Here is a 27,293-nt window from a genome sequence, read left to right as displayed (position 1 = left end):
CAGCTCAGAGCTGGCGTCCTGGTTGAATTAAGGCTTGTCCTTGTAAGGGTCACTCTAGAAATGACCCTGGTTTTGCAGTGGCTGAATAGCCATTACCACTGGAATGAAGTTGGAATATCTGATGCCCACTCAAGGGCCCAGTACATCCCCCATATTCCTTTCTGACTTTGATTTACACTTTTCTACTTTAATGAGTCTTTCCTTACTTCTTTCCTTCGTCCCTACTTGCATGCCTTTCTGCCTTCCCTCCTTTCGGCAAGCATATATTGTGGGCCAAATAAATGTTTAGTGGTGTGCTAGGTAGAGGGAGCCAGAAATGAATGGGACAGGGCCCCATCCTAAAGCAGCAAACCACATCATTCACAAGACATAGAGTTAAGAATTTTTGCTTTTGTCCCTAATTGTGTAAGCGATTCCCAAAGATGCCTTGTGCTTATATTGCCCTGTTTTTACTTACTTTAAGGTAGTGACTTTATAAATAACTAGCCTCTTTCCCTTTGCTTTACCCCAAGAATGTGTGAGTGTTCACAAGTTTTATTTCCCTAAAATGCTGTGAGCTTCCTAGATAGAAACTACTCTTATTGCCACTATTAGTAACATTATTAATAATCCAAGTAACAATATCAGTAATACCAGCAGCACTAAATCCCTCGTGCTACCCTTCACAGTCATTATTATTATACTTCTTTTTATTATTTCTCCACCATCACCCAGGGGCTGTTCAGAAAATTAAAATCCAATAAAAAGAACAAAGAATAATTAAAATAACACCAAGAACAATAGCAATGAGATGACAAATACTGAAAAAGCCAAGAAAACATAACCAAGGGGCTAACTTCACTGTGACAGGTGCTAATAAGTTCAACTAGGAATATGTGACAAAATCCTTCCTGAGAACTTGAAACTTCTCTCCTTACTCAATGGCCTTTTTGCCACCAAGGTCTTAAGAGGTGCTAGATTGTATAACACTTATTTAGCTGATCCTGCCAAAAATGTGCTGCAAGGGGGAAAAAGATGAAGAAAAGAAAACTCTTTCATTATTAGAGGCACAGTGAAGAATATTTCCCCTCTGGCCAGATGCTGGCAAAGCTCCCAGCCACTTTTCACAGCTGTCCAGACCCTACAGGAAGATTATTTTGTGGAGTTTAAGGGGAACTTGATACTACATTTTCCCCCCGTGTTTTGTGCACCCTTGTAGGTTTTGACCTCAGTCTCTCCATCTGAAAAATGGATGCAATATTCTGGCATACAATTTGTGAGAAAAGCCAAGTAAAATGGCTATTTCTATGTAAAGCCTATACCATAGTGACGTGACAGTCATTTTGTTGAAGCATATAGGTATTAAAAATTGAAGGTGGTGGAATTTTACTGCTTGAAATGAGGTCAGGTGCAAACAAAGAAGAAAAGGAAATATCTAGGAAGGACAAGTTTTGTTTCACATATACCTTGACTAGGCATTTGCCAATGAACAAAGAATATATTACTGAACTTCACCTTTAATAGACATGAATTGTCACCTACGTTTACACGCCTAGCTGTTTCTCTGGGCGCTTTCTTGCAGCGTAAGCTGTAGCTCCTTCTGTTAATTTTATGACAAAGATCAGTGTTGCTAGGCCATACATATGGAAAGCAGGAAGAGCGCTGGGGTGGGAGTCCGAGACCTTGGAAACTCCTTAGGTTTACATTGGTGCGATAAATACCCTTGAGTATTCTATAAATTCTGTCTGTCTGTCTATAAATTCTCAAAGCAGTGTGATTCTCCACAAATCACTCCTCTTCATGACTTAGTTTTCTCATATTAAAAAAAATAATAATAAATAAAAAGAAGAAGGGCATTGGGCAAGCTGCTCCTCCCAGCTCTGACATTATTCCCATTATTTCAAAGATGAGAACTCAGATCTGAGAAAGTGGTCCAAGGTCATATACCTCAATGGATGCCAGGCATCTAGAACCATGTACAGTCCGTCCTAGACTCAAGTGTTATTTCTACATCCCCAGCCTCCTTTTTATCCTAATTGTCATGAAAATAGTTGCCTTTCCCCATTACAGACACACACCCACCTTTCCCTGCCTGCCAGGCCTATTCTACCGCTCACAAGTTCAAAAATGCCGAGCAGATATGGTCCATTAGGTGACTCTGAGAACTTCACCATCTGTCTGAGCTGCACACTCTTCTCTACTTATAACACACTCGGATCCTCAGAGCAAGGGGCAGCATGGCTCCGCTTCCCCCTCCTCCCTGTCTCCTCCTCACATCAATCAGCCCAGCCTCGCCTGCCTCCTCAAATGGATTTCACTTTCTGTTCCATCTCATTTGACACTTTATCAGCTGGAGATGGCTCTGAAACGGTGTTCTGTCAGCTCCTGAGACACATTCCATATCTGCCAAAAACCTCTCACTCCCTGGCAAGGCAGCTGAGGACACAATAAAGGAGAGAAAGAGAGGTAGATGATTACCTTAACTCAATTTTGTTAAAATAGTGGGAACATCTCCCTGACTTCTCTTAGGGTGGCAATAAGGGCAGAGCAGGGAAGTGGGAGGGGAAGGATGAATGATCGTTGTCATCCCTGTTTCCATCCTGGAAGGAAGTTTGTCCATCTGAGTTGAGAATTTGGTACTAATCCAGGACATTCTCATGTAGTACTGTGACGTGTGTTTACTCTAAAAAGAAGCCATTATTAGTTGAGGATTCCTGTGCAGGGATCAGCGTCATTACAAGGTCCTCAAACACAGTGTCTCTCCTCAGGGAGCTTAAAATCTATCTGCTTCTTCAGATGCATGATAGCTATACATTTTTTTTTTTTTTTTTAAGAAAGCTACCTCTTCTGGATGTCCAGTTGTGAGGTTAAGCGTCAAAGGAGGAAGAGAATTACCACTCATTGGATTCAGATCTATCTGGCAATGTGTAAGGCATCCCCCACAAGGGAACTCCTTTAAGAGGGGATGATTGGTCACAGGAGCTGAGCCCCACCACTCCAGGCAGTAAAGGCTAAGGAAGGAAATGATGTGGTTGGGAAGATTTTAAGTGAATGGGAGGGGGAGGGGCATAGCCACAGGAACGGGGCAGGATTGGTGGATCTCACCTCTCTGTTTTTAAAGAACCACTCCCAGTCTGGGCCACAGACATCAGAAATCAAGGAGAACCTTTGTTCTGAAGTCCAGTCAGCATATTTGTTCTGCTCCACTTGTCAGTGGAAAAGAAACCATTCATGTTATTTGTTTTACTGTACCTCTGTTTTTATCTGGGATAAACTGTGCTGATTTTTCAGCATTTTCTTATTTGTTATTTCATTTACCCTCCAGAGCTCAGGAAAAAAAAAAAAAAATCAAACATCATTTTACTTCTCTCTTCCTGATCCTGGGGGGAAGATTAATAGATCTGGGTTTTATGATGTCTATGCTCTCGGCTCCCTTTCCCCTTTTTCTTTTCCTTCTTTGTGTGCCTCCTCCTCTGCCCCTCCCCCTGCTTCCACAAATATCTTCCACTTGGAATCTGATTCTCGATGTCTGCCCTGGAGCCAGGCGGGGGTGGGAGGCGAGGGGGAGTTTCAGTTCTCCTCAAAGTCTAGCAGAAATATTAATGCCCAGGACAAGGCTGACACCCCAGACCTCAGGTTGCCGTCCTCGCCTTTTCTCTCCCTTGCCCAATTTGGTTTCAGAAGTTAAATGGTTTCTTTTTTGATATGGAAATTAATTTCTGGACAAAAGAAATATGCCTGCACAGGGGCCAAATTTGTGTTGTCTCACAGCGCGGTTGTAATTACACTGTAGATCAAACTGACTTCTTCGTTTTCAGTGGCTTTTTTCCCTCTGTGATGTCCCCGGGGCTGCCAGGGTAGCCAGCAGCGGCAGTTTTCATTAGCAGCAGAGCAAGAGGATGGCGATGGATGGGCTGGGTTAGCCGTCATTCCTATGTATCCCTCCTCGAACTCTTTTTCTGGAGGGACACGTGCAATCTGCACAAACACAGATGCACACAGGGTTCAGGTCTCTTGCCTCAGTGTGGGGGTGAATGGCAGGGGCTCAGGGGACACACTCCGCCACCCTGTTGGCTGTAGGCAGGACCGCTCATCTGCTTTTAGATGTCAGCCACAGGAAAGATTTGACACGTTCTCCGATTACCATCCTACCTACCAGAAGTCTGTGTTCACCTGCTACAAATGGTCACTGTGAATTAATATCAAGGTATGAACTTGTGAAATAGGGCAGAACCAACAAGAAATTTTCCAGAGTGATGGAAGTGAAGTGGCTTTTATGTTGTACTCAATATTGTGAATTCTAGAAAAAAATTTCTAGGAAAACCATATCTTCCTTCTTTCAGATCCCAACTCCCATAGCTAATTCTAAATTGCTTGTACATAGCTAATGTTTGTTTGGCATAATTAGACACCAATATTTATGGCTCTCAAGTGGACATCTACTCTTTGCCAATAAGCCATGTATTACTCCTCTAAGAAGCTTATTTTGATTCTGACATCCAGAAGGTGAGAGAAAACTATTCACAAATGGAACCAGTATTCCCTCAATTTCCCCATAATAGGTTGGGTCCAAATGATTTGTGGAGATAGGAGTGTTTAGACAACTTAGCATTAACAAGTCAACATGGGAGGTGTGGCCAAGCCCCATCAAAGGAACCAAAGCTCAAAAATGAGATTGTACAATTTCCTGGGTTGAACTGGGGACTGAGGGATGTGGCCATTGATTCCTGCAGCCTTGCCACTGACCCAGGATGAACATTCATCCCGTCTTTCCACCTGCCAAGTGAGACATCAGTCCCTCCCATGCCAAACTCACAGTAGCATGTTTTCTTTGTTTGTTTTCCCCACAGTAGCATTTTTTTTAAAGATTTTATTTATTTATTTATTTGACAGACAGAGATCACAAGTAGGCAGAGAAGTAGGCAGAGAGAGAGGAAGAAGCAGGCTCCCTGCTGAGCAGAGAGCCCGATTCGGGGCTCGATCCCAGGACCCTGGGATCATGACCTGAGCTGAAAGCAGAGGCTTTAACCCACTGAGCCACCCAGGCGCCCCCCACAGTAGCATTTTAAAGATGATTGTGCTTTAATGCTTCTAAGGAAAAGTTCCTTCTCACACCTCCACTCTCAAATTTTTTTCAAGGAACCAATATTAATAGTGTTTTCACTGCTTTTGAGAAATCAAAACAGCTTAGCCTGTTGGAGAGGAAAATATTAAAAAGAAAAAAAGATAGATTTGGGGATGAAGCGTTTTAAGATTCCAATCCTAAGCTTCCCATTTATTACTACCATGGGTAAATTACCCTCTTGGAACTTTATTTTCCCAATCTAAAAAATAGGGATACTTATGCAGGAATAATCAATTATATCTTTTATATCAGTACTCTTTCAATATCAGCAGGAAGAGTTTTGTTTCCGAATAGCTTGACAACCTCCATGAAACCTCTCAATCCCACACCCTGGTGGCAGTTCGCTGGCCTGTGTCTCCTCTTCTGTCCTTTCTGTGTCTGTGGGGATATTTCAGCATCCAGGGAGCTCAGTGCCACATGCCCTAGCCTGTCAAGCCACAGCGTAGCCGATCATGTGTTTCCCAGCCCAGGGACGGGAAGACACGGCTGTCACATGAGGACTCTGTTCCTGGTTAGAGTAGCAGTCTTTGCCAGCAGGAGCAGAAGAACGTGAATGTTGCAAGACGTCGCAGATGGGAAGCAGCAGTTGTCAAAGGCTGTCTGAGCTTCTGACTTCTCTTCATTCCTCAGATCCAGACAGGTACAGAGCAACTGGCAGAAGGTGAAGATCCTACAGAAACCCTGAGCCAGGGGGCTCAAAGGAAAGGGAATCACCAAAGATGAGGAGGGAGCTGAACACACAGCCTCCTAGACCCAGAAGTGTGATTATCTGACATTTTGGTTTAATGGGAAACAAAAATGGTCTGGGAGTCAAATGTGAGTTTGAAGCCTCGGTGTAACACTATTGGAAAGTGTTGAGTGAATTACCTTGTTCACTCACTTTCAGCTTTGTAATTTATAACACCAGACTAGGGGCACCTAGGTGGCTCAGTTGGTTAAGCATCTGCCTTTGGCTCACTCAGGTCACGATCCCAGGGTCCTGGGATCCAGCCTCAGGTCAGGCTCTCTGCTCAGTGCGGGGCCTGCTTCTCCCTCTCCCTCTGTCTTCTGCTCCCCTTGCTTGTGCTCTCTCACTCTTTTTTCCTGTCACATAAATAAATAAAATCTTAAAATTTTTTTTAAAAAAAAGCACCAGACAAATGTTTCGCTCAGTGGGTTACTAGGCAAGACTGTGTTTAAGTCTCAGCTTCCCCAGTCACCACCTCTTGGTGTCTGAGAAAGTGGCTTACATCTCTAGACCTCCATTTCCACATCTGTGAAATGAAGAAAATAATCACTGATTGTCTCAATGGGTGTTGTGAGGAGTGGTTGATACAGGGCCCACAAGAAGGCTCTTAGGCTTAGGCCGTCTTATGAACTGTGCCCGAAAGTAGGGAACAGGGAAAGTACTTCCCTTTTTCACTGATAAGTGACTGTTATTAACATTACTATTATTTTATTTTATTGATTTTTGCTTATTATCCAAAAAAATAGACAGTTCTTATCTACTAATTGGACTAGAATGGGACACTAGTTCAACCATGTGTGTGTTTTGAGATGGCTTATACTAAAATTCCTAGAGATTTTTCTTTTTTGGAAAATTTTCCCTTGACTCTGGAGTTTCCTTCCATTTAATCCCTGATTCTCCCTCTCTCTCTTTCTCTGTCCTCCATGCAGTAAAACAGAGCTGCAGGCAGTCAATTTCAAGTCAGTGGGCTGTGAAAAGCAGTTAGAATAATAGTTTATTGACCCTGAATGTGGCAGCTGGAACTGAGGGCAGGCCAGACGCGGGTGGAGCATAATCGTCACAATGGAGGCTAGATCATCTTTGATCATTGTCGTGACCTTTAGGAGACAGGATGTTGCAGGGAATCTGGAAAACACTGCCAGAGCCCCCCAAGTCCAGGAGAGATGGCCCAGCCCAGAGAGGGCTTGGCCTGTTTGGAAAGGAGACAGGTGGCGGATGGCAGGGAGAGAGTTTGTCTTCTGGACATCTCTGTGGGTGTGGACCCCACATCATAGGAGGATCTACTGGCCACAGCTCTGAGAAATTCTTGACTTCCATTGGGCATGCTGACCTTCAAGTTCGTGATGTTGGAGCCACAGGGAAACTGTTTTTCAGATTCTCTTTGATCATGGGAGTTTGCTCCTGAATACTGACTTGCCTTCTTCATTCATTCAGGTGATCATGGACTTTCTGGTGGAAAACTAATTATGAAATAAAAAGGAATTAAGCTAACTTAATAGTTCACTATTATAAGCAACTTGTTTGCAAGTAGAAGTACAAGCAAAAGGATAGTTGAAAAATGAGACTAGAGAAAAACTCAAGGAGAAAGAAGGAAAGGAAGAAGAGAGAGAGAGAAGGAAGGGAGGAAGAGGAAGCTTATATTTTTCGTAATTTGTGAATTAAATACAGAAAAATTAAAAACAAGAATTTATACTCATAAATACTAAACGGTTAATAAAGAAAGTCAAAATATGCAAATTTGGGGCAAATCTTGTTGCAGCCTTAGAAAACATTTCTAAGTAATAAGATGTTATCTCATTATATTTACAAATGATATCTGTACCTCATTTGTTGTCTTTAGACTTGTTCATTTGGTGATCTTTTCCAAATGAATATTGAGAGCAAAAATAGTACTGAGATATACTAAATGATTTTTTTTTTCTTTTTGAAAGAAAGCACCAATACAACTAAAGAACATGTAAGTATCTTTTGGTGTCTGTAATCTGGAGTATGGTGTAGTTTTTCTCTTGAGCTGGAGAAATAACCTCTGTGAATCACACAGAAACTGTGATTTTTAGCCAAGCCACTTCCAATATTAAATAAAAGGGCACTTACGCCAATTTAAAGATGTTTTGAGCCCTGGGTGAAATGTATGAGAAGGGAGCATAAATTATGTCTTTTCATTTAATTTCTTTCCATTTAAAGCAGGGAATGGTCTGCTTTCCTGGCAAACAGGCTGGTCAGCTAAGAAACATTGTAAGCAGAACTGATGGCTGTGACAGAAATAGACAAAAATGGGGGCCATGTATTCACGTAGAATAGAATCTAGGTGAAGGGTGAGAACAGATATGAAATAATATTTTGTTTTTCATAGTAACAATTCAGCAAGTGCACAAATTAGATTTGTATGAACTGAATGCCTAAGTGCTGACTGCCGAGGAAAAGTGTGAAGAGGGATCTCTGAGGTTGACATGAGAAGCTGATAGAGTCAGCTTCCCTTTCTCCGATTGTTTATACATTTGTATGAACCATCTGAGGTCTGTAGCTCTGCTTGATTATTCAGTTCAATTATTTCAAGAAAAGATTTCAGAAAAAGTATCTTTGTCTTTTTTCCCCTTCTCACAAAGGATGCAATTGTTTCAACAAAAGAGAGACTTGGTGGTAACCTCTCAGGCCTGGGCATCTGTTTAAGACCTAACAGCTTGGCTTTTTATTGTTAACACTTTCCCAATCGTGCCTTCCTCTGGTGATTGTTCACATTGTGTGTGTGTGTGTGTGTGTGTGTGTGTGTGTGTGTGTGTGTTTCAGTTTCACACTTTAAAAACAGTAACTCTTGGTTAGGATATGTCGGTTTCTGGGGTCTGATCATTATTTAAGAAATAATTTTGGAGAAAGATAAAATGGAAGACAAAATAAAATGTGGAAGCCATATCATGAGGTTTCCATTTACAAAGTTCCCCTTAAAAACCAACATTTTATTTTTCAGAAACCAGGGATGACAAGTTTCTGGGCAAAAACTATGAAACAGATGAAAGATAATGCTAGAATCTTCACAGTACTCTTCCTCAGAGGGGTACTCTGTTACGTGGATTTTAAGTGTGTTCAGGATCATGGATTTAATTAAATGTAATTGTGATATACAGTCTTCCTACTAAGTGCTTGGCCAGAATAAAGCCATACCAGGAAGAATGATGACTTCTTCCACTTTCCAAATATATCTGTGAGTCACTGCCCCTCGGTGCATTTTACTTCCACATCTCAAGGAGAACAGGCCAAAAGCAATAAGCTTGGGAAGTCATGTGAAATGGTGGAAGCAGCTGTTCTAATTTCTCTGAAAATGCATATACCTTTCAGCGTGATAACAGATCAACTAAAGTTTCATTTAGAGTCTTCGGTCCAGTACTTTGGGGGCAGAGCTATCAAACTTGGGACAATTCCCCAACACTTAGAGGGTCCTACCATCTGATCTGGTCTATTCATTCCTGCACCCAATCAAAATATGCCCTTTGTGTTCCTGATTTCCTCAAGGTATATTTTGACTCTAATAAGCTGCCAACAGCAGGTAATACCTAAAAGTCTTTTTCCACTAGGAGTTCTTGATATTCCAAAATTAGCCCATATTTGAGAAGCAGGTCCTATTCTGCTTCCTATCTTCGGAGACCCTATCTCTGTGGCTTGACGCAAGTCTCTTAACCTTTCCCGATTTCCCCATCTGTGAATCAGAGGTAATTATTCCTAACTTTAAGGAGCTATTGAGAAGATTAATTTGTTAATGTTTGTAAAGTACTTTAGATATGTAAAGTGCTAAGCATTATTAAATTCCATACAGATAAATTGCAATTTAGACTCCAAAGGGACTAAATAATTGACTTTGTTCTTGTGAATTTATAATATTTTAGCAAACCTATAAAAAGTGGGTTTTTTCCCCATCCAACATTTGTATAGAGATTATCATTGTTTGCAGTATAGAACATGAAAACCAACCCCTCCTTCCTACTCAAGTTAGTATAAACATAAAGGAAATGACTGTCATTAGAAGCATACTAAGTGTCCTGGGGGAAAGTATCTCCCAGTTTCAAACATTGTCGGCAATTCCCTCTTCACGCACTCTGCAGAAAACCTGTCAGAGAAGGCAAAAGCAGCAGAGAAGTCTATTAAGGAATTGGATGTGGATTAGACAATTAATGTTTAAACAAAGGAATATTTTTCTAATTGTGCTTTTTCCGGGACTCTGGAACAATTTTGGCAAATAAGCGTAATGTCCTTGCCCTCAAGCCCAACTTCTTCAGGACTCAGGACTAGATGCTGGAACTGGCTGGACTCTCTTCAGCTGTGGAGATGTGCAGATCCTGGTTATTACACATGCCTCTGACCTAATCCCACCGTGGGGGAGCACCAACTTGAGCGTATGTATCACTGCAGACTGACCACTGAGGCCAGCGGCCCCACCTGCAGCATCTCCTGGGCAAATGCAAGCTCTCTGGTTACTGACAGAGTCCCCAGACTCTGGGATTCGGCTGTAGCCTTGCCCTGTGTTTATAAAGGGGTGACATTCTTTAAGCAAAGGCTGGTACAGAGATGCAGGGACTTCTGCTGGCGTTGCACTGACTTACTGTGATTGATGGTGGTACCAGAAACCACTTTGCGGGAGTTACAGCCTTGGATGACAATGATTATGGCACATATTACTGGGGCAGTATTTCCTGGAGCTATCCCTGTAGGAGTTGAAGGATTTGAGAGAGAACAGAGGATCTGTGTCCCGTGCTAGGGATTAGGAGGTATGGTCAGGTTAAGGGCTCTGCCCCTCAGCGTCCTCATCTTACAAACGGGGAGAGTTATTCAAGCTCTTACTGCCTTACTGGATGAGGCCAAAGTGATCGAATGAGTGTGAAGGTTTTAGTGAGTTTAAAAGCCCTGTGCAAATATAATCAATGCTTTCAGAATCACTATTTTTTGCCATGACAGAGCATCCTGTCTGGTTTAATAATGCCTTCAACTTCATCCTCCCTCCTCATCTGCTAGGCTTACCATTTGGGAAGCTAAGGTCTTCCCAGAGATGAAGTGAAGTTAAAGCACTGAAATAAATCCTTCTCGATAGACAAAAGAGCCCTTTAGTTTAGTTTTTTTTTTTTTTTTAATTTCACCAAAAGAGGCATTTCAAGGTAAAATGCTCATTCTTTAATCAGTGTCCCTCTTTCTGCTGCACCCTGTAACACCTGGGCTGCTGGGTGGCTTGTGGCAGAGAGACAGAGTTCTGTTGGGGGAAGCCGTGGGGGTTTCAGCCCACTCCTCCTGTATCAGCCTCCACCAGAGGACATGCCCTCTCTTTGGGAGTCTTGATACTCTCCTACTCCTATGGATGATTAGAAGGACAAGGTATGTAGATATGGTAGAGAACAAAAAAAAAAAAAAAAAAAAGAGAGAGGGAGAGAGAGAATCTTCCTTCAGAAGGTGACTTTCAGGGTTGGCGAGATTTAATTTATTTCTCCGTGGCAACCATCAGGGACAGACATCTTTCACAGAGTTGGCCAGGCACATTTCCTGCATGCTGGTGGGATGGGGACACACGCTGCTCTTTCTCATCCCTGGAAAAGTGAAACATTGCCCAATGGGGAGCTCTTCATTGACTTCTATGAAGGGATGTGATTAGCCAGATAGGTGTGGTGAAAGTTTTAGAGACAGGAAAGGAGGAGCCTGCAGAGGGAAAGACGGATGCTCCAGAATGCATTTCTTCACTCTGTACCCAGGCACTAAGTTTGCTTTGCTTCATCTGTATGGTATAATTTTCCAGGTCAAGATAAGCATGAAACATGTTGTCTGCCTCCTCCTGTACAATTAACAGTTTCAGGTTGTGCTCAGATGGATAGATCTGTGAGTTACCAGAGGCATTAATAAGCCTATGCATTTAAATAACCTTTATCTTCCAAGGAGCTCATAAATGATGGAACACTGCTTTTTTTTTCTCCTTGCTTCAGATACTTAGTGTTCTTATAAAACTTTGAATTTCAGTATTATCCTTCATGAGGCCATTGCACCATAATGGAGTAAAAAAAAAAAAAAAAACAGTAACAACGACGTCAACAAATTATGGTGACAAAGTCTCAGCAATAGGTACAGAAAAAGAAATCAGAGAACTGAAATCAGAGCTTCAGTCCTGAGTTAGTCACTTCCTGACTTGCTGCAGTAGTTTTAGCCAAGCCACTTAATCTTAAACACTCAATTTCATTACCCGTAAAATTGGGGTAAATGTATCTATCCTGTAAGGTCATGGTAAGGACCAAGATGAGATACCTACTTCATTGTGAAACATTATACAAATATGAAATGATTATTATAATCATTTCTTGGAAGCCACTGCATCCCTAAGGAGCAGTTTGCTTTTTATATAAATATGCCAGAGGGAAACCAAGGCACAGATGGAAAATGTACTTTTTCCTACTGCAATCTATAAACTAACAACTCCCAAAACTATTAATGCAGACAAAGCTCCTGTGAGCTAAAAATTCCTACGTCAAGATGCTGGCTGAATAACTTACCAGCACCCACTTCGGCATCTTTCTGAGTTTCTGTACAAACCTGTCGCTCCTCTCCGGGGCATTCTGTCACATGTGGCAAAGGTTTCTGTGCCAGGAGCTGGCACCCCTTCCTGGCCTGACCTCCTTACACAGCGGACAGGCCTGACTGCAGCTCCCCAAGCGTTCTGCCTCAGCCTCCTTTTTGCTCTCCAGACGACTGGTATCTCAGTGAAGCTCCTCCTGTTTCTACTAAATGCTGTAGCTTCGCAGCTGGGCCCTCTGCCTCTGGCGGTCTGTTCCTCACCCCTGAGGTCATCTTCCACAATCACACCAGAACTATGTCTGTAAAATGCGACATGAACCATGTCAATCCTAAATGTAACCACCTCCTGCCCCGCCCCCAAGCCCCGCCTGCTGCCATGGACCGTAGAATAATTTCAAACTTTCTATCAAAAGAAAGAGGATTCTTTCTTATCTGACCTCTATAACACTGACCTACCACCAGTCCTACCTTTCATTGAAACCTCCAGCGACACCAAGTCAATTTCCTGAAAGCCCTATGCACTTTTCGTGTTTATGTCACTGAGGTTCTGTTCTCTTGGTGTGGAATTCCCTTCCCTTGTTTTTTCATCTGGCAAGCTCCTCATCATCCTGTGACCTCAAGGGTGCCCCCAATAGGACACAGCCTGCACCTTACCAACTTGTCACCCTGATAGATGATGGGACGGGCCTCCCACTGTGCTCGCGGGGCACCCCACTGCACCTGTCACCTGTCATGGTGACTTCGGTCTTACCTGATAAATCTTTCTTAGAAGAATCCATTGATTGAAGTTGAGAAGTTCTGATGCTACCGTTCATCCAAGGTTAAGGTGCCCTGGGTCAAACATGTTCAGTTCTATGGTAGAGCTGTGTATGTTTGGTCATGTCATTACTCAGACTCAGGCATCTTTGTTAAGGGTTTATTATGGGACATATACTGCAGTAGGTTCCAGGTAACACAGGAGTTCTTGGTTAGGTGTTCAGGGTGTGCACTACCTAGTATATAAATGTAGACCCAAGCTTCCTTTGTAGTCCCTAGAACTAGTCCAAGTTCTGAAAGTAGAGGCCTACAGCAAGCAGGAAAAGATTCTTACCAGCAGGGGTCACTGCAGCTAACCAGACGCCCAGACACAGTTCTCATCCAGAGGCATTAGGAGCTCCGTCTTGAATTAATAACATTCTAAACGTTTTCTATTTATATGTGAAAATTCACATTTCTTTGCCTTTTGGGACTAGACTAGATCTATTCATTCTCCTTTAATGGCTTTGTAAACACTGTGTCTACTGTGACCTGCTCCCCTCCTCCCTCTCTCCCTGTGCCCATCTACTGCCTCTTACTATACAGAGTGAGGAGTGATTTTTATTTTGATTGTATTCATTTCCTATAAGGAAAGAGGCTGTGAGTGAATTGTACATCGGTTCAAATGACTTTCTGTTTTGAGAATGTTCCCAGAGGGGTGCAATTCTTTTAATTTATTTAATCTGATGTGCTTTTTTCAGAATCACTCTCCTCTGCAAAACAGATGGGAGGGGACCACACAGCACTACCTCTCTCTCTCTGCTCCCCGTGGAGACTGGGCTCTCAACATTAAGTGTGGGGGCCGTGCGTAGCTGCGTGGTGCCACAGTGCGGTGCAGAAAAGCTCCTCCAGCAGCATGGGGTCCTTGGCATCAGAGGGGGCCTGGCTTTGCTTTCTTCTTGGTCCCGCCTCTCTGGCTTGTCCCCTGTTTTGTCTGGAACAAGAATAAAGGACACAGAGCAGTGTATGTCCTTAGCACTTGGTTCCACAAACATGGCACATGAATGAGCCCTCTTTGGGCATTAAAAAGATCAGCGGTTGAAGCAGGAGTGGGTGTTGGAGAACATGTAATAGGAGCAGCCAACTTTCGTGTCCACTGAAAATTTGTCCTGAATAAACTCATCCATCCACAGCTATATGAGTTGTCAGGAGCATGAGCTTATAGGTCCCATGGACGGAGATGTGAATCCCCGCAGTCCACTCCCCAAGAAGGGGAGTGAGCAAACTCAGGTATTTTAGCCAGTGTCCTAGTGTGTAGTAAAGGAAGGACAATAACATCCACCCCCAAGAGTGGGTGTAAAGGCATAGAGTAAAGGAGTAAGGCATAGAGGAGTAAAGGCATGGAGTCCACAACATGCTCAACCCCGTGCTCTGTCTGGCACCCAGTGAGCATTGAAAGTGGCAAGACGCAGAAAAGCTATTATGATTAACTGCACAGAGTTAACACTGTAAGGAAATCATTCTTTTCTTTCTTTCTCCAGTTCAAGGAATTAGGCTGTTCCTGCTTTGGATACCCAAGCCCCAGGACCCATGTCTGCTCTAGCACGTACATCTCCACATAGTCGTTGTTCTATCTGCGGGACCACTAGACTTCTTTCCTGTGGGCTCTACAGGGCAGAGACAGAGTCACCAATGTCTTTCTGTCTGTCTGTCACATTTAGGCAGGGTTCTGTCCTAGAGAAGTGGCCCCATGAAGACCCACTGAAAGAAAGCTGGGCAAGCTGTCCCATGGCCATTTGCTCTGTGGTTTATTTATGTTCCCACTTAGGTGACCTCAGGTGACAAGCCATTAGGCACCTGTTTATATGTGACAGAGAAAGGGCACCAATTACCTTTTGTCCCCAATTTTCTCTAATTTTATCTTTAAGAATATCTATCTTGCATCTCTTCTTGACAGAAACATCTTTTTCTTTTATTCATAAGACTAGGTGTTGCCAATTTTGTCCAGGGCTGCTAGACATGGTTGTTCAAGCTGGACAGTCCACCCATCTGTGTATGGTGGCCTCAAATCTCACTCAGTGTCTAGTTAGAGAGAGACCCCTAAGACATTCCATGAAGTCACATGCACATTGCCACATACTCGTGTATTTTTACTGTCTTTATTTTTGCAGTCAGGAAAAATGTTACTCTGGCAACAAGATTATCACCTCCTTCCCTGTAGGTTGCCACTCCAGCTTTCTGTACAAGTTACTGTGACAATTACAGTTCGTTAGTACCTCCGTCAACCTAACTGCTCAAGCAGGGACCCAGTAGCCTCCCTACCTCCCTCTCCTGCAGTCCTGTCATCTGAGTTTTCACCAAATCATGTGGATTTCCTCTCCAAGATTCATGATGGATTCTTTCATTTCCTCTCTGTCCACCAAGGGCCACACTTTGGCCACCTTCTTCAACCACAGTGACAGCCGTGGGCTAGCGTCTCACTCCACATACCTCAGAGATTCATTCAAATCTAACCCATTACTGGAGTCTGGGTGAGATTTGGAAAAGCATTCATTAACTTATGCTCCCCCCATTCCCTTACCAGTGAATTTCCACTCCACTCAGGACCAAAGAATGATTTCCATGGTCTGCTGTGATCCCAGGCAATCTCTTCATTCTCTTCATGTGCCATATGCCACTGCCTCTGTGTTCTCAACCACATGGACCTTCTTTCAGTCCTTTTCATCCAGTGGTCTTCAAATACATCCTTCCCTACATCTGCAAGACACCACCCCACCTCACTGCCTCTGCAAGTCCTGCTCACTCTCAGGGTGTGTCAGATGTTCTTCCAGAAGGCTCATCTCACTTTCTAGTCTAAATTGAGTGGCCTCTGTTAGCACACAGGAGTTATTAATACTGCTAGTGATACTGATTACCAGGAGTAGATACATATTCATGAGTGGTTTTTTTTTTAGATTTTTATTTATTTATTTATTTGACAGAGAGAGAGAGAGAGAGCATGAGAAGGGGGAGGGTCAGAGGGAGAAGCAGACTCCCTGCTGAGCAGGGAGCCTGATGCAGGACTCGATCCTGGGACTCAGGATCATGACCTGACCCCAAGGCAGTCGCTTAACCAACTGAGCCGCCCAGGCGCCCTTCATGAATGTTTCTTAATATCTCCTCACATACTAGATTTGGCTCCGTGTCACAAGGAATCATGTCTGCTGCTGTTGTTGCCATTTTATTATACTCACTGCCGAGAGTGAAGTTCCTGCCCAGCCCCACATCCCCCAAAATAGAAGCTCAAAGAATTGTTCAATGAATGGAGAAACCATTACTTTTATTTTTCTGAGTACTTTAAAACTCAGTTGATCTCAGTGAAATGCAGACCAAAACCACTATGAGATACCATACCTATTATAATGACTAATACTTAAAAAAAAAAAAAAACCTGACCATAAGTAGGTGTTGGCCAAGATGTGAAGCCACTGGAACTATCAAACACCAATGGTAGGAATGTAGAGGACTAGAACTACTTTGAAAAATGTCATGGCAATTCTTCATAAAGTGAAACATATAACCACCATATGATCCTGTCATTTCAGTCCTTAGCATTTATCTGAGAGAAATAAAGTGATATGTTTATGCAAAGAGTTGTACGTGAATGTTAACAGTGGCTTTATTTATATTAGTCAAACCTGGAAACAATCCTTGTCCATAAATGGACAGATGGCTAAACAAATCATGATGAATCCATATTATGGACTATGACTCTACAATAAATAAGAATGAACTATTAATGCAGGTAACGGTATAGATGAATCTCAAATGGATATGCTGAGCCAAAGAAGGCAGATACAGAAGAGCACAGATGGTACAATTCTATGATTCCATTTGTATAAAATTATTGGAAAAGAAAAACTAATTTATAATGAGAGAAAGCAGAGCAGTGTTTGTCTAGGGCTGGAGGGGCATGGGCTTGACGGCTAAGGGTGTGAGGTAACATCCTGGGGTGATGAAAATGTTCTCTCTTCATTGGAGTGGTGGTTACACAGATGTATACATTGAGCAAAACTCACTGAGCCACACTCTTAATGGATACACCTCATGCATATATCCATATATATATGTATATATAATGCCTTGATAAAGTTGGATGAAAGGCTCAGTTAGACACATCCGGGAACGTCAGTTTTAAATGGTCGTAGATAGAGGTTTTGCTCTTGGCCTAGGAGGAGTCCCTGCAAGCCCAGGAAGTAGAGACTAGCGATGACGGCAGAGGAGAAAGCAATTAAATTTTCTTTGACAGGATTTTCAGTTTGTCACAGCAAAGTGAACCTGACAGCTCAAGGCATTAAGATACAGATAGATTATACTTAGGGTTGCCAAAAAAAAAAAAAAAAACCCAAAAACCCAATACACAGGATATTCAGCTACATCTCAGTTTATGACAAATAACACATCAATTTAGTGTAAGTGTGTCCCTCACAATATTTGGGACATACTTATGCTAAAAATATTAATTTGTTACCCATCTATATTTCAAATCTAACAATGTGTCCTGCGTTTTTATTTTCTAAACCTGGCGGCTCTTCCAGCATACCGTATTATCACCAAAATGTTTGGATGTATATGTGGAAAGATTTTCTTTTGAGCATGTTTTGCATTTTATGATGCCACTCACATGGAAAATTAGAATCAATACTATGTAGCAAAAATAATGTGGATTTCGTAGTGAGTCAGACCTTGATTCTAATCCCAACTTTGCTTCCCAACTCATTCTGAGAGTTTGGCCAAGCTATTTAACATTTCTGCTAAATGAGGATAGTAACATCTCTCTCAGTATTATTTGAGGAGTGGCAACAGAAGAATTTTGGCAAACAGAAGGTGTTTGGCATTCCTAATCAAAAGGACAGTTTCCTTTCCTTCTGCTGCCCTGCTATGGTCAGTAGGGGTCAGCGTCTAGACTTTCAGACACACTAACATTGTGGTGCCTGAACCCTGGGCAAGAACAGCACGTCGTTGGCAGTGAGTGTACCCCTAAAAGGGATGCTTGGTTGTCATCTTGATTATCGTCATCAGTATCCCACACTCTCTGTTTTGTGAAGAGGTAGGTGTTGTAGCAGTGGCAGTGGGAAAGAGAATGAGCAGTGGCAGTAGGAAAGAGAATGGGATGTCCTTTTCACAGCCTGCTAAATCTTCTTGAGACAAGGAAGGAGGCGTGGAGTTAAAGAGAAACAGGGAGAGGTCTTGATCTACTCTGAAGAAACTGGGTGTGTGGGGGGGAACACCCTCATGTTAAATAATTGCTACAATAGGGAATTATTTTATTTCAGGAAGAGAAGCAGAAAGGGTGTTCAGGGGGATAGTGAAAACTGCTTACTCCCCTTACTTACTTTACCTGACAATAACACATAGACCTTAGGGCACTCGGTGGAATTTATGACTAGTAAATTCCCAACGGTTCAAAGAAAATGCTTCTTTATCTGCTATGCAGTTCACTGCTGTGGGAGGTCATTCAAGCAGAACCAGGGGCTATGTTTCAAAAAGGGACCTGGAAATTTTATGATCCATAAAATCTTGGCTGTTCGTGCAGCATGGAGCGAGGGCATGGAATGCCACCTGAGAGCCCAGAGTGAAAGCTGATGCCTTCAGCGGGGATGGGCTATCTTTGGGCCACTGTCCTAGTTCAATATATCCTCCAGCTCATGGCCCTGGGAACATCGTATCTTTCTTGACCCTTCAGTCCTAGACCTGGTAGAGACTTCCTTTGTTGTGAATCTACAGGACCTTTCAAAATTTTCTCTTTCCCTTTTCCCATAACTGGGTAACTAGCTCCCAGTATGATATTCCTTCTGTTAGAATTCTGCCAGGTTTGCATTCTGCCTGACTGGCTCCTGACTGATGTGCCTGGACATGCCATTTTCCCAGGATATTTCTTCCTGTCACACCATCTTAATAGGGTGGATACATCAACAGAGATCAGCGTAGCTGCACGGTCAAGGCAAACCTGAATGGAAGGGGACTTGGGTGAAGACTCTCTTCCCGCTCATCTAGTACTCTGAAAATGTGCTAGCTCTGTAGTCAATGCTCTGTGACGAGTGATGCTCCCCTTGGCTCAGGTGAGATGGAAGCAATGGCAGGACATGATGTTCTGGACTTCCACTAGCGTGGCTTTGAGTGAAATCACCATGTGATTATTGTTGTTACGTTTGATGTTTTGTTTGTTTAGGAGGAGCTTATCTCTAAGGTATTCATGCAAAACCAGGATTAAAGTCATTTCATTATGTGATGGAGGAACTTAACCAGAGCAGGGGCAGTAGGACAAAGATTAGTAAAAATGTACCCAAATTGAGAAAAGAAACCCACCCCAATATTAATGGCAGAGGATACTTTTTTAAAACATCGTCATGAGAAAGTATATTCCAGGGGGTGAAATGTGGTTAAAGGATTTAATGTTTATACTATTCTATCATCTTAAAATTTTAAACAGACCTCCACTGGATAGTTTAGGGGTTTAAATGTGTCATAGTTTCAAAAGCCTCCAGCTAGTCACTGGACATTGCAGAAGTCTGCTGAAAGCAAGTAGTCTTACTTAAGGAATGAGCAGGAAAGCCCACAATTTTTAAGTCCTGGGACACCTGGGTGACTCAGTCGGTTAGGTTTCTGCCTTTGGTTCAGGTCATGATTCTGGAGTCCTGGGATTGAGTCCCTCATCAGGCTCCCTGCTCATTGGGAAGCCTGCTTCTCCCTTTACCTGCTGCTCCCTCTGCTTGTGCTCCCTTTCTCTCTCTCTGTCAAATAAATAAATGAAATTAAAAAAAAAAAAGATTTTTAAGCCCTATATAGATGACTTTATATAGTTTTACATTGTTCCACTTGGGTGGCCAAGAATAAGCTTCATTTAAATATAGAGTTACAATTCTTATCATTCTTCTCACTTTCATTTTGAGAGTAAACTTCTTAATCCAACTCAATCCTTTTTTCCCTCCCAGTAGCTAGTTGTAGCAAACTCTGATGATGTGGGCTTGTAATATAGGCATGCTTCATATCTGGACATTTACAGGAAATTGAATCTTATTTACATTTGAAAAAATTGAGTTGCACTTCACATTCACTACAAAATAAGATCTTTGAAACAACATCCACGGAGCTCTTCTAAAGAGAGAGACAGAGAAACAGAGATTGAAAGTCTTTTTTTAGAAGGAGATTATTATCCCCAAATTTACCAGTTTGGTGCACTTGGAATTTTTAGAATGATATTGTCTTAAAACATCTACATGCCTAGATGAGTCTTTTTTAAATGACTTTTTTTTTTAAGATTTATTTATTTATTTGACAGACAGGAATCACAAGGAGGCAGAGAGGCAGGCAGAGAGAGAGGAGGAAGCAGGCTCCCCGCTGAGCAGAGAGCCCAATGCGGGGCTCGATCCCAGGACCCTGGGATCATGACCCAAGCTGAAGGTAGAGGCTTTAACCCACTGAGCCACCCAGGCGCCCCCTAGTTGAGTCTTAATATAGAAGCAGTGACTATTGGACCATAAGTGGATCACCTATCTTCATTGACAAAAGGAACCAAACTTTGTAAGTTCAGATATTCCATTTTTGAAAAGTTTAGCTGAAGATAATGCAAAGAGAAGACTAGGGCCGTACCCTTATGTTATTGTTTAGAATACATTCTTTGAAAACCTTCACACCTTTATGATTCTACTTGGAACATGGCAGCCATAACAAGAGGGTTCACCGCTGTGCCACTCTGGTACCAAGAGAAGGATTGGAAGCAACATTTTTACTCTGCTTTTTATTCTCTGGTACTTTTCATTGGCATATTTATAAGTTCTCTAAAAAATGCTTCAGGCTTTTTAGGGAATGAGAAAATAATTCCACCTTCATGGTTCCAAGTAAAGTATTCCTGAGGCTACATAACCAATACTACATTGGCTAAGATTGCCTGGCGGTCTGGAACCTGAGAGCAAACAGAAGACAGTATTCAATTTACACAGCTTTGCAGATCTTATTCAAATACACACTGGAACATGGACATTTTCATTGGCTTACCAACTTTTCTTTCTTTACCCTCCTCCTTAGCTCTTATCCCTTCCTCCTTTTATTTCTGACTCATTTGTTTCGAGAACACACACTGATATAGTGAATAACAGTTTCATTTGCCTGTAATAACAAATTCACAACCATACAAAAAAAAAATTGTGGGAAATCAGAAAGAAGCCTGCTCTTCCATTAGAGGCTACTGTCCTAAATGCATTTAAGATATTTTTTGTGTGATGTTAATCCTTGGGTTTGTTAGGGCTTATTTTCATAGCTGTTACCAAACTTTCTGGGAAAGAATGTACTTCAGGTCACTAAATTACCTTCCTGAAATTGATATGATAGGAAGCAAGAATCCATTGAAACCCTGATCCCAAATGGATTTATCTCTCCATGAAAGGTTCCAAGTTTCATTTTTATTTTTAGTGCTTTTTTAGGTACTCTTTATAGGAGGGAGAAGGCGATGTCAGAGTGTTAATGAAAAAACTAAATAACTCTCTGAACATGAACCCATCATCTGAAAAACAGAAGCTAATTTTGAATTATTAAAGGAGGCTGGATCACAACTCACCACTGAGAAACAGAGGGAGGGAAAATGGTGTTTGGGAAGTCCAATTATTTCTGAACCAGAGACAATCTTATTAAGTTGGGCAGAAAATTAATTAGGCTAATTAGAAAACCTCACTGGAATTCAGCAAGGAATTATGAGAGGAAACATGACAACACTGGTTGTGATGGGAGAGGGAGAAGGTTCTGGGGGAGAGTGAAATGAGTTTTTCAGGAAGCAGTTGGAGGGTGATTCAAGCACATTGTGGTTGGTCATCGGGTCACTTCAGAGGGAAGCAGAAGCATTTTTATAGGCTTCTGTTCCCAGTTGTGGATCTAAAAATGCTGTCTGGTGTATGTTATAAGGGGGGAAAGAGAGAGAGAGAAAAAAACTCAGATTTATTCTGAAGCTTCAGGGGGATTTTATATTTATTTTGGTATTTCCGATATGCTGGTTCATCAGCATGGCGCATTGTTAAAAAGTGCTGGGTGGGTGGTTTTTTATCTTCACGGATTTATGGAGTCCTTAAAACATCTGTTCTGTTCTGATTCCCCCACTCAGTACAAAGACGTTAGTCAGGGGAAGTGTCTAACATTGCACTGTTTCAATGCACTGACGTTGGCAACAGCTAATAGAGATAACCCTGATGAGAGAATAGTGGTGTCTGGGGGCTGGGAAGCAAGGCCAGGGGACTCCATATCCAGGAACAGACTCATGGAAATGAGGGCACATAATGGGACTTGGTGACATAGGCACTGAGACTTTGAAGTGAGGCAAGAGGGGCCCCAGAAACAGGACACACAGAAGATGAGCAAGCTGAGGAAACCTGCTTCCGGGTGATCACGATGAAGGAAAATGGCCTCCACATGTCTTCTAGAGCCCTTGATAGTGCCCTCCTCCTTGATGGGACCCCAAGTGAGGAGGTACCATCCTGGCTCTTAGGGGATAATTCTTACTTCTGTTGTTGTTTCCTGAGAAAGAAGGGTGCAATGTAGCCCAACTTGTCAGGATGGAGAGCATCTCAAAAAGGAGACTTTTTCCACATGGAATGGGGTAGAACAGAAGTCTTGAGGACAAAGATGCTACCATGGATCAGAGACTCCTCAAAAGAGGCAAGACAGAGGGAACAGAACTGGTAGTTTTTAATATTTTTATGTGTCAGAGGTTTTTTCTGCATTAACTCCTCTATTCCTAAGTGGTCCAACTTAGTAGGTATTGCTAGCCACATTACACAGGTGAGGCAACAAATTTCAGGCATCAAAGCCATTTAGGATCCACACCTAATAAAAAGAGAAAGCTGGAATTCAAGCTCAGGTGCTCTACAGACTGAATGTTTGTGTTCCCCCAAATCCATGTGTTGAAGTCATACTCACCCCTATGATGGTTTTGGAGATGGAGGGCAATTAGGGGGCAATTCGGGGGGCACTTAGGGTTAGATGAGGCCATGAAGGTGGGACCCTTATGATGGGATTCATAGCCTTATCAGAAGAGGAAGAGAAGGAGAGAAAGAGATCTTTTTCTCTCCATGTTATGGAGGAAAGGCCATGCAAGGGCAGTGAGAAGGCAGCCTCCTGCAAGCCAGGAAGATGGCTCTTACCAGAACCCAACCATACTGGCACCCTGATCTAGGACTCCAGCTTCCAGAACTTGAATGAATAAATAGTCTATTGTTTAAGTCACCCAGGCTATGGTGTTTATCATGGCAGTCTGGGTTGGCTCATATACCAAGTGTGTTTACTTTTGAAGCCCTGGGACATTCAATAAACCCACAGTGCCTCCAGGAGCCACCTCAGTAGTCACTGAGGAAACTGAACATGCTTTGCATATGTTCCCATGAGGTTCAGGGTAATGATGGTAATTCCTCAACCCCTTGTAAAAGTTTCTGCAGTCTCAGGATAATGGAAACTTACCCTGCTCACCTAGACAAAGCTCTACTCTCACCTTCCTCTGGGAAAGGGTACAAAGATCTTAGTCACTGGATTTAAAGTTGAGATATTGGGGGTGGGACAAAGTGATGCCAAAAGGGTCTGGATTCTGAGTGTCCTTCAGCACAGTGGTTCCAAACGCAGACGGAAGGGCAGCATGGTCTCCCTGTAGGCCAGGGGCAAGCCAGAGCTGCATGTTGGAAAATTACAACCTGAATTTCTGGGGCTGACACTGGGCAGGCCACTTACACTCCCTCAGGTCCAGCAGGTGTGGTGGCCTCTTGGCCCCTCCTTGGCATGGTCCTCTTCTGAGGCTGTCCTTTTCCCATCACTAAGTTTGCCTGTCAAGCTGAGCCAAGTAATGAGACAGGAGTCAATTAGTTCTCCCCAATAGACTGCTCCCCTGTCTATTCCCAGACTCCCAGGTGACCCCATTATGATAATGGCCCAACCTGGCTGCTCTCAGAACAGGCCTGATGGAGAAGTGAGAGCCTCCTTGAAATGTGAATTACAGAGAGGCTGGCAGACTACAACTCTGTTCCCTGCTGGTTCTGGACAGGAGCCTTCTGCCTCCCCATTGTCACTGCTGAGCAATGCCATGTGCTTATTCATCCTGCATGCTGCTGGCGTTCCAGGAACATCCCATCGTGCCATTCATTCCAACAATGGGCTCGGTCTGCTGACACCGGGGAGACAGGTAGATTCAGAGTGCAAAATGTGTTGCTATACACTGGCTTCCCAATCTGAACTCAGTCGGTAGAGCAGGTACCTATTTTTATATTCTCAGGTATATAACAATGTCCCTCACTCTAGACCTCGATAAGCACACCCTTTAAAAATTTTTTATTTTATAAAATCGAGGCAACCTAACTGCAAAACTTTGGGATAAAAAGATGAGCAAGTCAGTCAGTCATCTGGTATTTGATATAACATCAAACATCTTTGCCTTTACAAATATTTGAGTATGTTAATATTGTGATAACACAACCAAAGGAACATCATGATAGGGGGATTGTGTGTTTCAATAATTTCAAAAAATTTTCTAAAGAGTATCATTCTTAGCACTCTGGCAAGCTTCCCATCCTGTGTGCACACTGTAGTCATTGAGTTCATGCAGGTAGCTGAAGAGTGGGTTGTGTAATATATAATGGAGCTAAATTTTGAGATAAGTTTAAACATAGAGATTAAATGTGTATCACATGGTAACTGTTCAGTTAAGGGGATTATATTATCCAAGTGATTTATAGCTTTAGACAAATTACTCTGTGTGTTGAGCTTGATAAAATTCCACGCACATGTCTGAATCTAGAATGGGAAGCGAAAGCATCTTCATACTACGAACCCCAGAACTCCTCATTCTGGGCCCATGTGGCTTTGCTTTGTATCCATCGGAAAATCCTTTCTTTCTTTCTTTTATTTATTTTTTTCTTTTGTGTTGCTTAATGGTTTCCTTTTCTCTTCCATTCCATAAGCTGCTTTATATAGCTCATGTCCCTATAGCTCTAGGATAATTTATTATTTAATTATGTCAGCATTACATAATTCTTCAGCTTCAGCCTTCAATGTTTCTATTGTTGTTAATGTAACTGCTATAGAGGCAAGTAAGTTTTATTTATTGTTTCCATTGTAGAGCAATAATTATGTAACTCTGCAATTCTGTAACTATTATTCCTATTTGTTTAATTACATAACTATAATGATATTAAACCGCTAAAACATTTGGTGATAGATTTATGCAGAAGATGCTAGGAGACAGCAATAATAATGATATATCAGAGTAATAAAAAAACTAAATAATAGTATTAATATTAATATTAATGACAATAATGGTAATAAGCAGCAACATTACCATTTGCTCTTTTCTTCATGCTGTATTTGGTCTCTTTAATGGGTTCCTTCCCAAACCTCTGTGGTTAATTAGCTATATAACATTTGGTACTCAGCAGTGGGTACAACCTCATTTCCAGACTTTACCTGGCAAGGCTGTGCTTTATGGAATACCAGATGGAACGGGGCTGTTCTGTCCTTTTTTATAAGGCTTGGAGTGGGCAGATTTCTTTCTTCCCTGAGTTACCTGGGGACCTTTCATAGACAGGCTACCTGGTGCTGAGAGACACAGATGTTGCAGAATCCTGAGAACCTGAGGTGTGTTTGGGATTCAGGTGTGTGCTGTGGATGTGCCATTTTGGTAGAAAGAGCATGGGGCTTGGAGAGACCGATCTGGCTTGAATTCCGGCTCTGCCACTAACTAGTGACCTTGAGCAAGTTCACTATCTCCTTTGGGCCACACTTCCCTCATACCAAAAATGAGGATAACAATATCTACACAGCAAGACTGTGTGTGAATGAAATAAAATAATGGGTGCAGATGACCAGGTCTGTGGTTGATGCCTGTGGTTAGCTCTTGTTTTGGAGCAATAGGTCAAATGAGATTAGGTGGGAGAATCCGCCTCCAAGCTGCTTCGTAATATGAATCACCTTGTTCTTGCCTTCTCGACTCATGACCAGGAGCTCCCTCCTTCACAGAGCTCCCCAAAGTCACCAAAACAGTTGCAGAGGTAACATGGAGCCAGTGATCACTGCACACTCCCTTCCTTTCCTGTGTTATTTAATTAATCATCCCAGCCACCCTATAAGGTAAGGACGATTATTTATTTCTGAGTTGAGAAAATCAAGACACAGAGAGGTTAAGAAATGTGCCGAAGTCCTCCCAGCTCATTGGTAGTGAGCTCAGCTAGAGGGTCTTCACAGCAGGTGTTCTTAGTGACATTCTACATTCCTTCCAGGTGCACAACCAGCAGCTGCAGAAGGAAGCAGCCCTGCGAGCACCTCTTCCCTCTGGGGAACCAACTATCTCTTTCCCCTCTTCCACCTCTCGGGTGCATTTTCTGTAGAGTAGTGTATCTAATCATCTGAAAATGCAAATCAGTGACATAATTGCTACTTTTAGATCCTCCAATGGTTTTCCATGCCTCTCAGCCCTTTGCTAGGGCCTACATCTAAATATCTGGATGAGCTGACCTTGTCTCTTGCTATCTCTATCATCGGGCAGGTCCCAGAGCTTCCCTGACTGCGCTGGTCTCCACCGTTGTTTCTCTTGGGGAATTACACTCAAGTTCCCTATGCCTGGAATGCTATCATCTCATCCTATAAATCTCCACTTATATAGCATTTCCCCCAAAAGACTTACTTAAATTAACTTGGGCCCCATATCTTCCTATTCATTAACAAGCATCTTATCTGTTTCACGTGCAGTTATATACTATGTAGGTACTCTCCCTGAAGTTATTTTATTTTTCTGATCACTTGGGTTCTGCAGCATGTCCTCCACTCAAATGTAAACTTCATGAAGCTGGGCACTAGATCTGGCGTGTTCACAGTCCTACCCCTGGCAAAAAGCTCAGGACCTGCGACTCAGTAAGCATTTGCTTATGGGAAGAATGACTATCTTTGTGTGGCCATACATGCCGTTGGGGTTTAAAATAAGTTCATGTGGAAAGGAAGGAAAGGAAATTGTATTTTCTCATGAGGAGTATTAGTTAACATCCAAGATGTAATATGGCACCTATCTTAAAAGTTTAGACGTGGATGAGAGTATGTTTGGGAGCCAGAAGTTGGGAGCATATTAGGACAATAATGTGGTCAGCCAGGGGATGAGTATGTCAAGGAAAAGGCAGTTGAATCAGACACACT

This window comes from Enhydra lutris, unplaced genomic scaffold (assembly GCF_002288905.1).
Source record: "Enhydra lutris kenyoni isolate GAN:26980312 unplaced genomic scaffold, ASM228890v2 scaffoldscaffold34, whole genome shotgun sequence".
Taxonomy (NCBI): domain Eukaryota; kingdom Metazoa; phylum Chordata; class Mammalia; order Carnivora; family Mustelidae; genus Enhydra; species Enhydra lutris.
The sequence above is the reverse complement of the archived record's forward strand: the minus strand, read 5'-3'. Positions refer to the sequence as shown.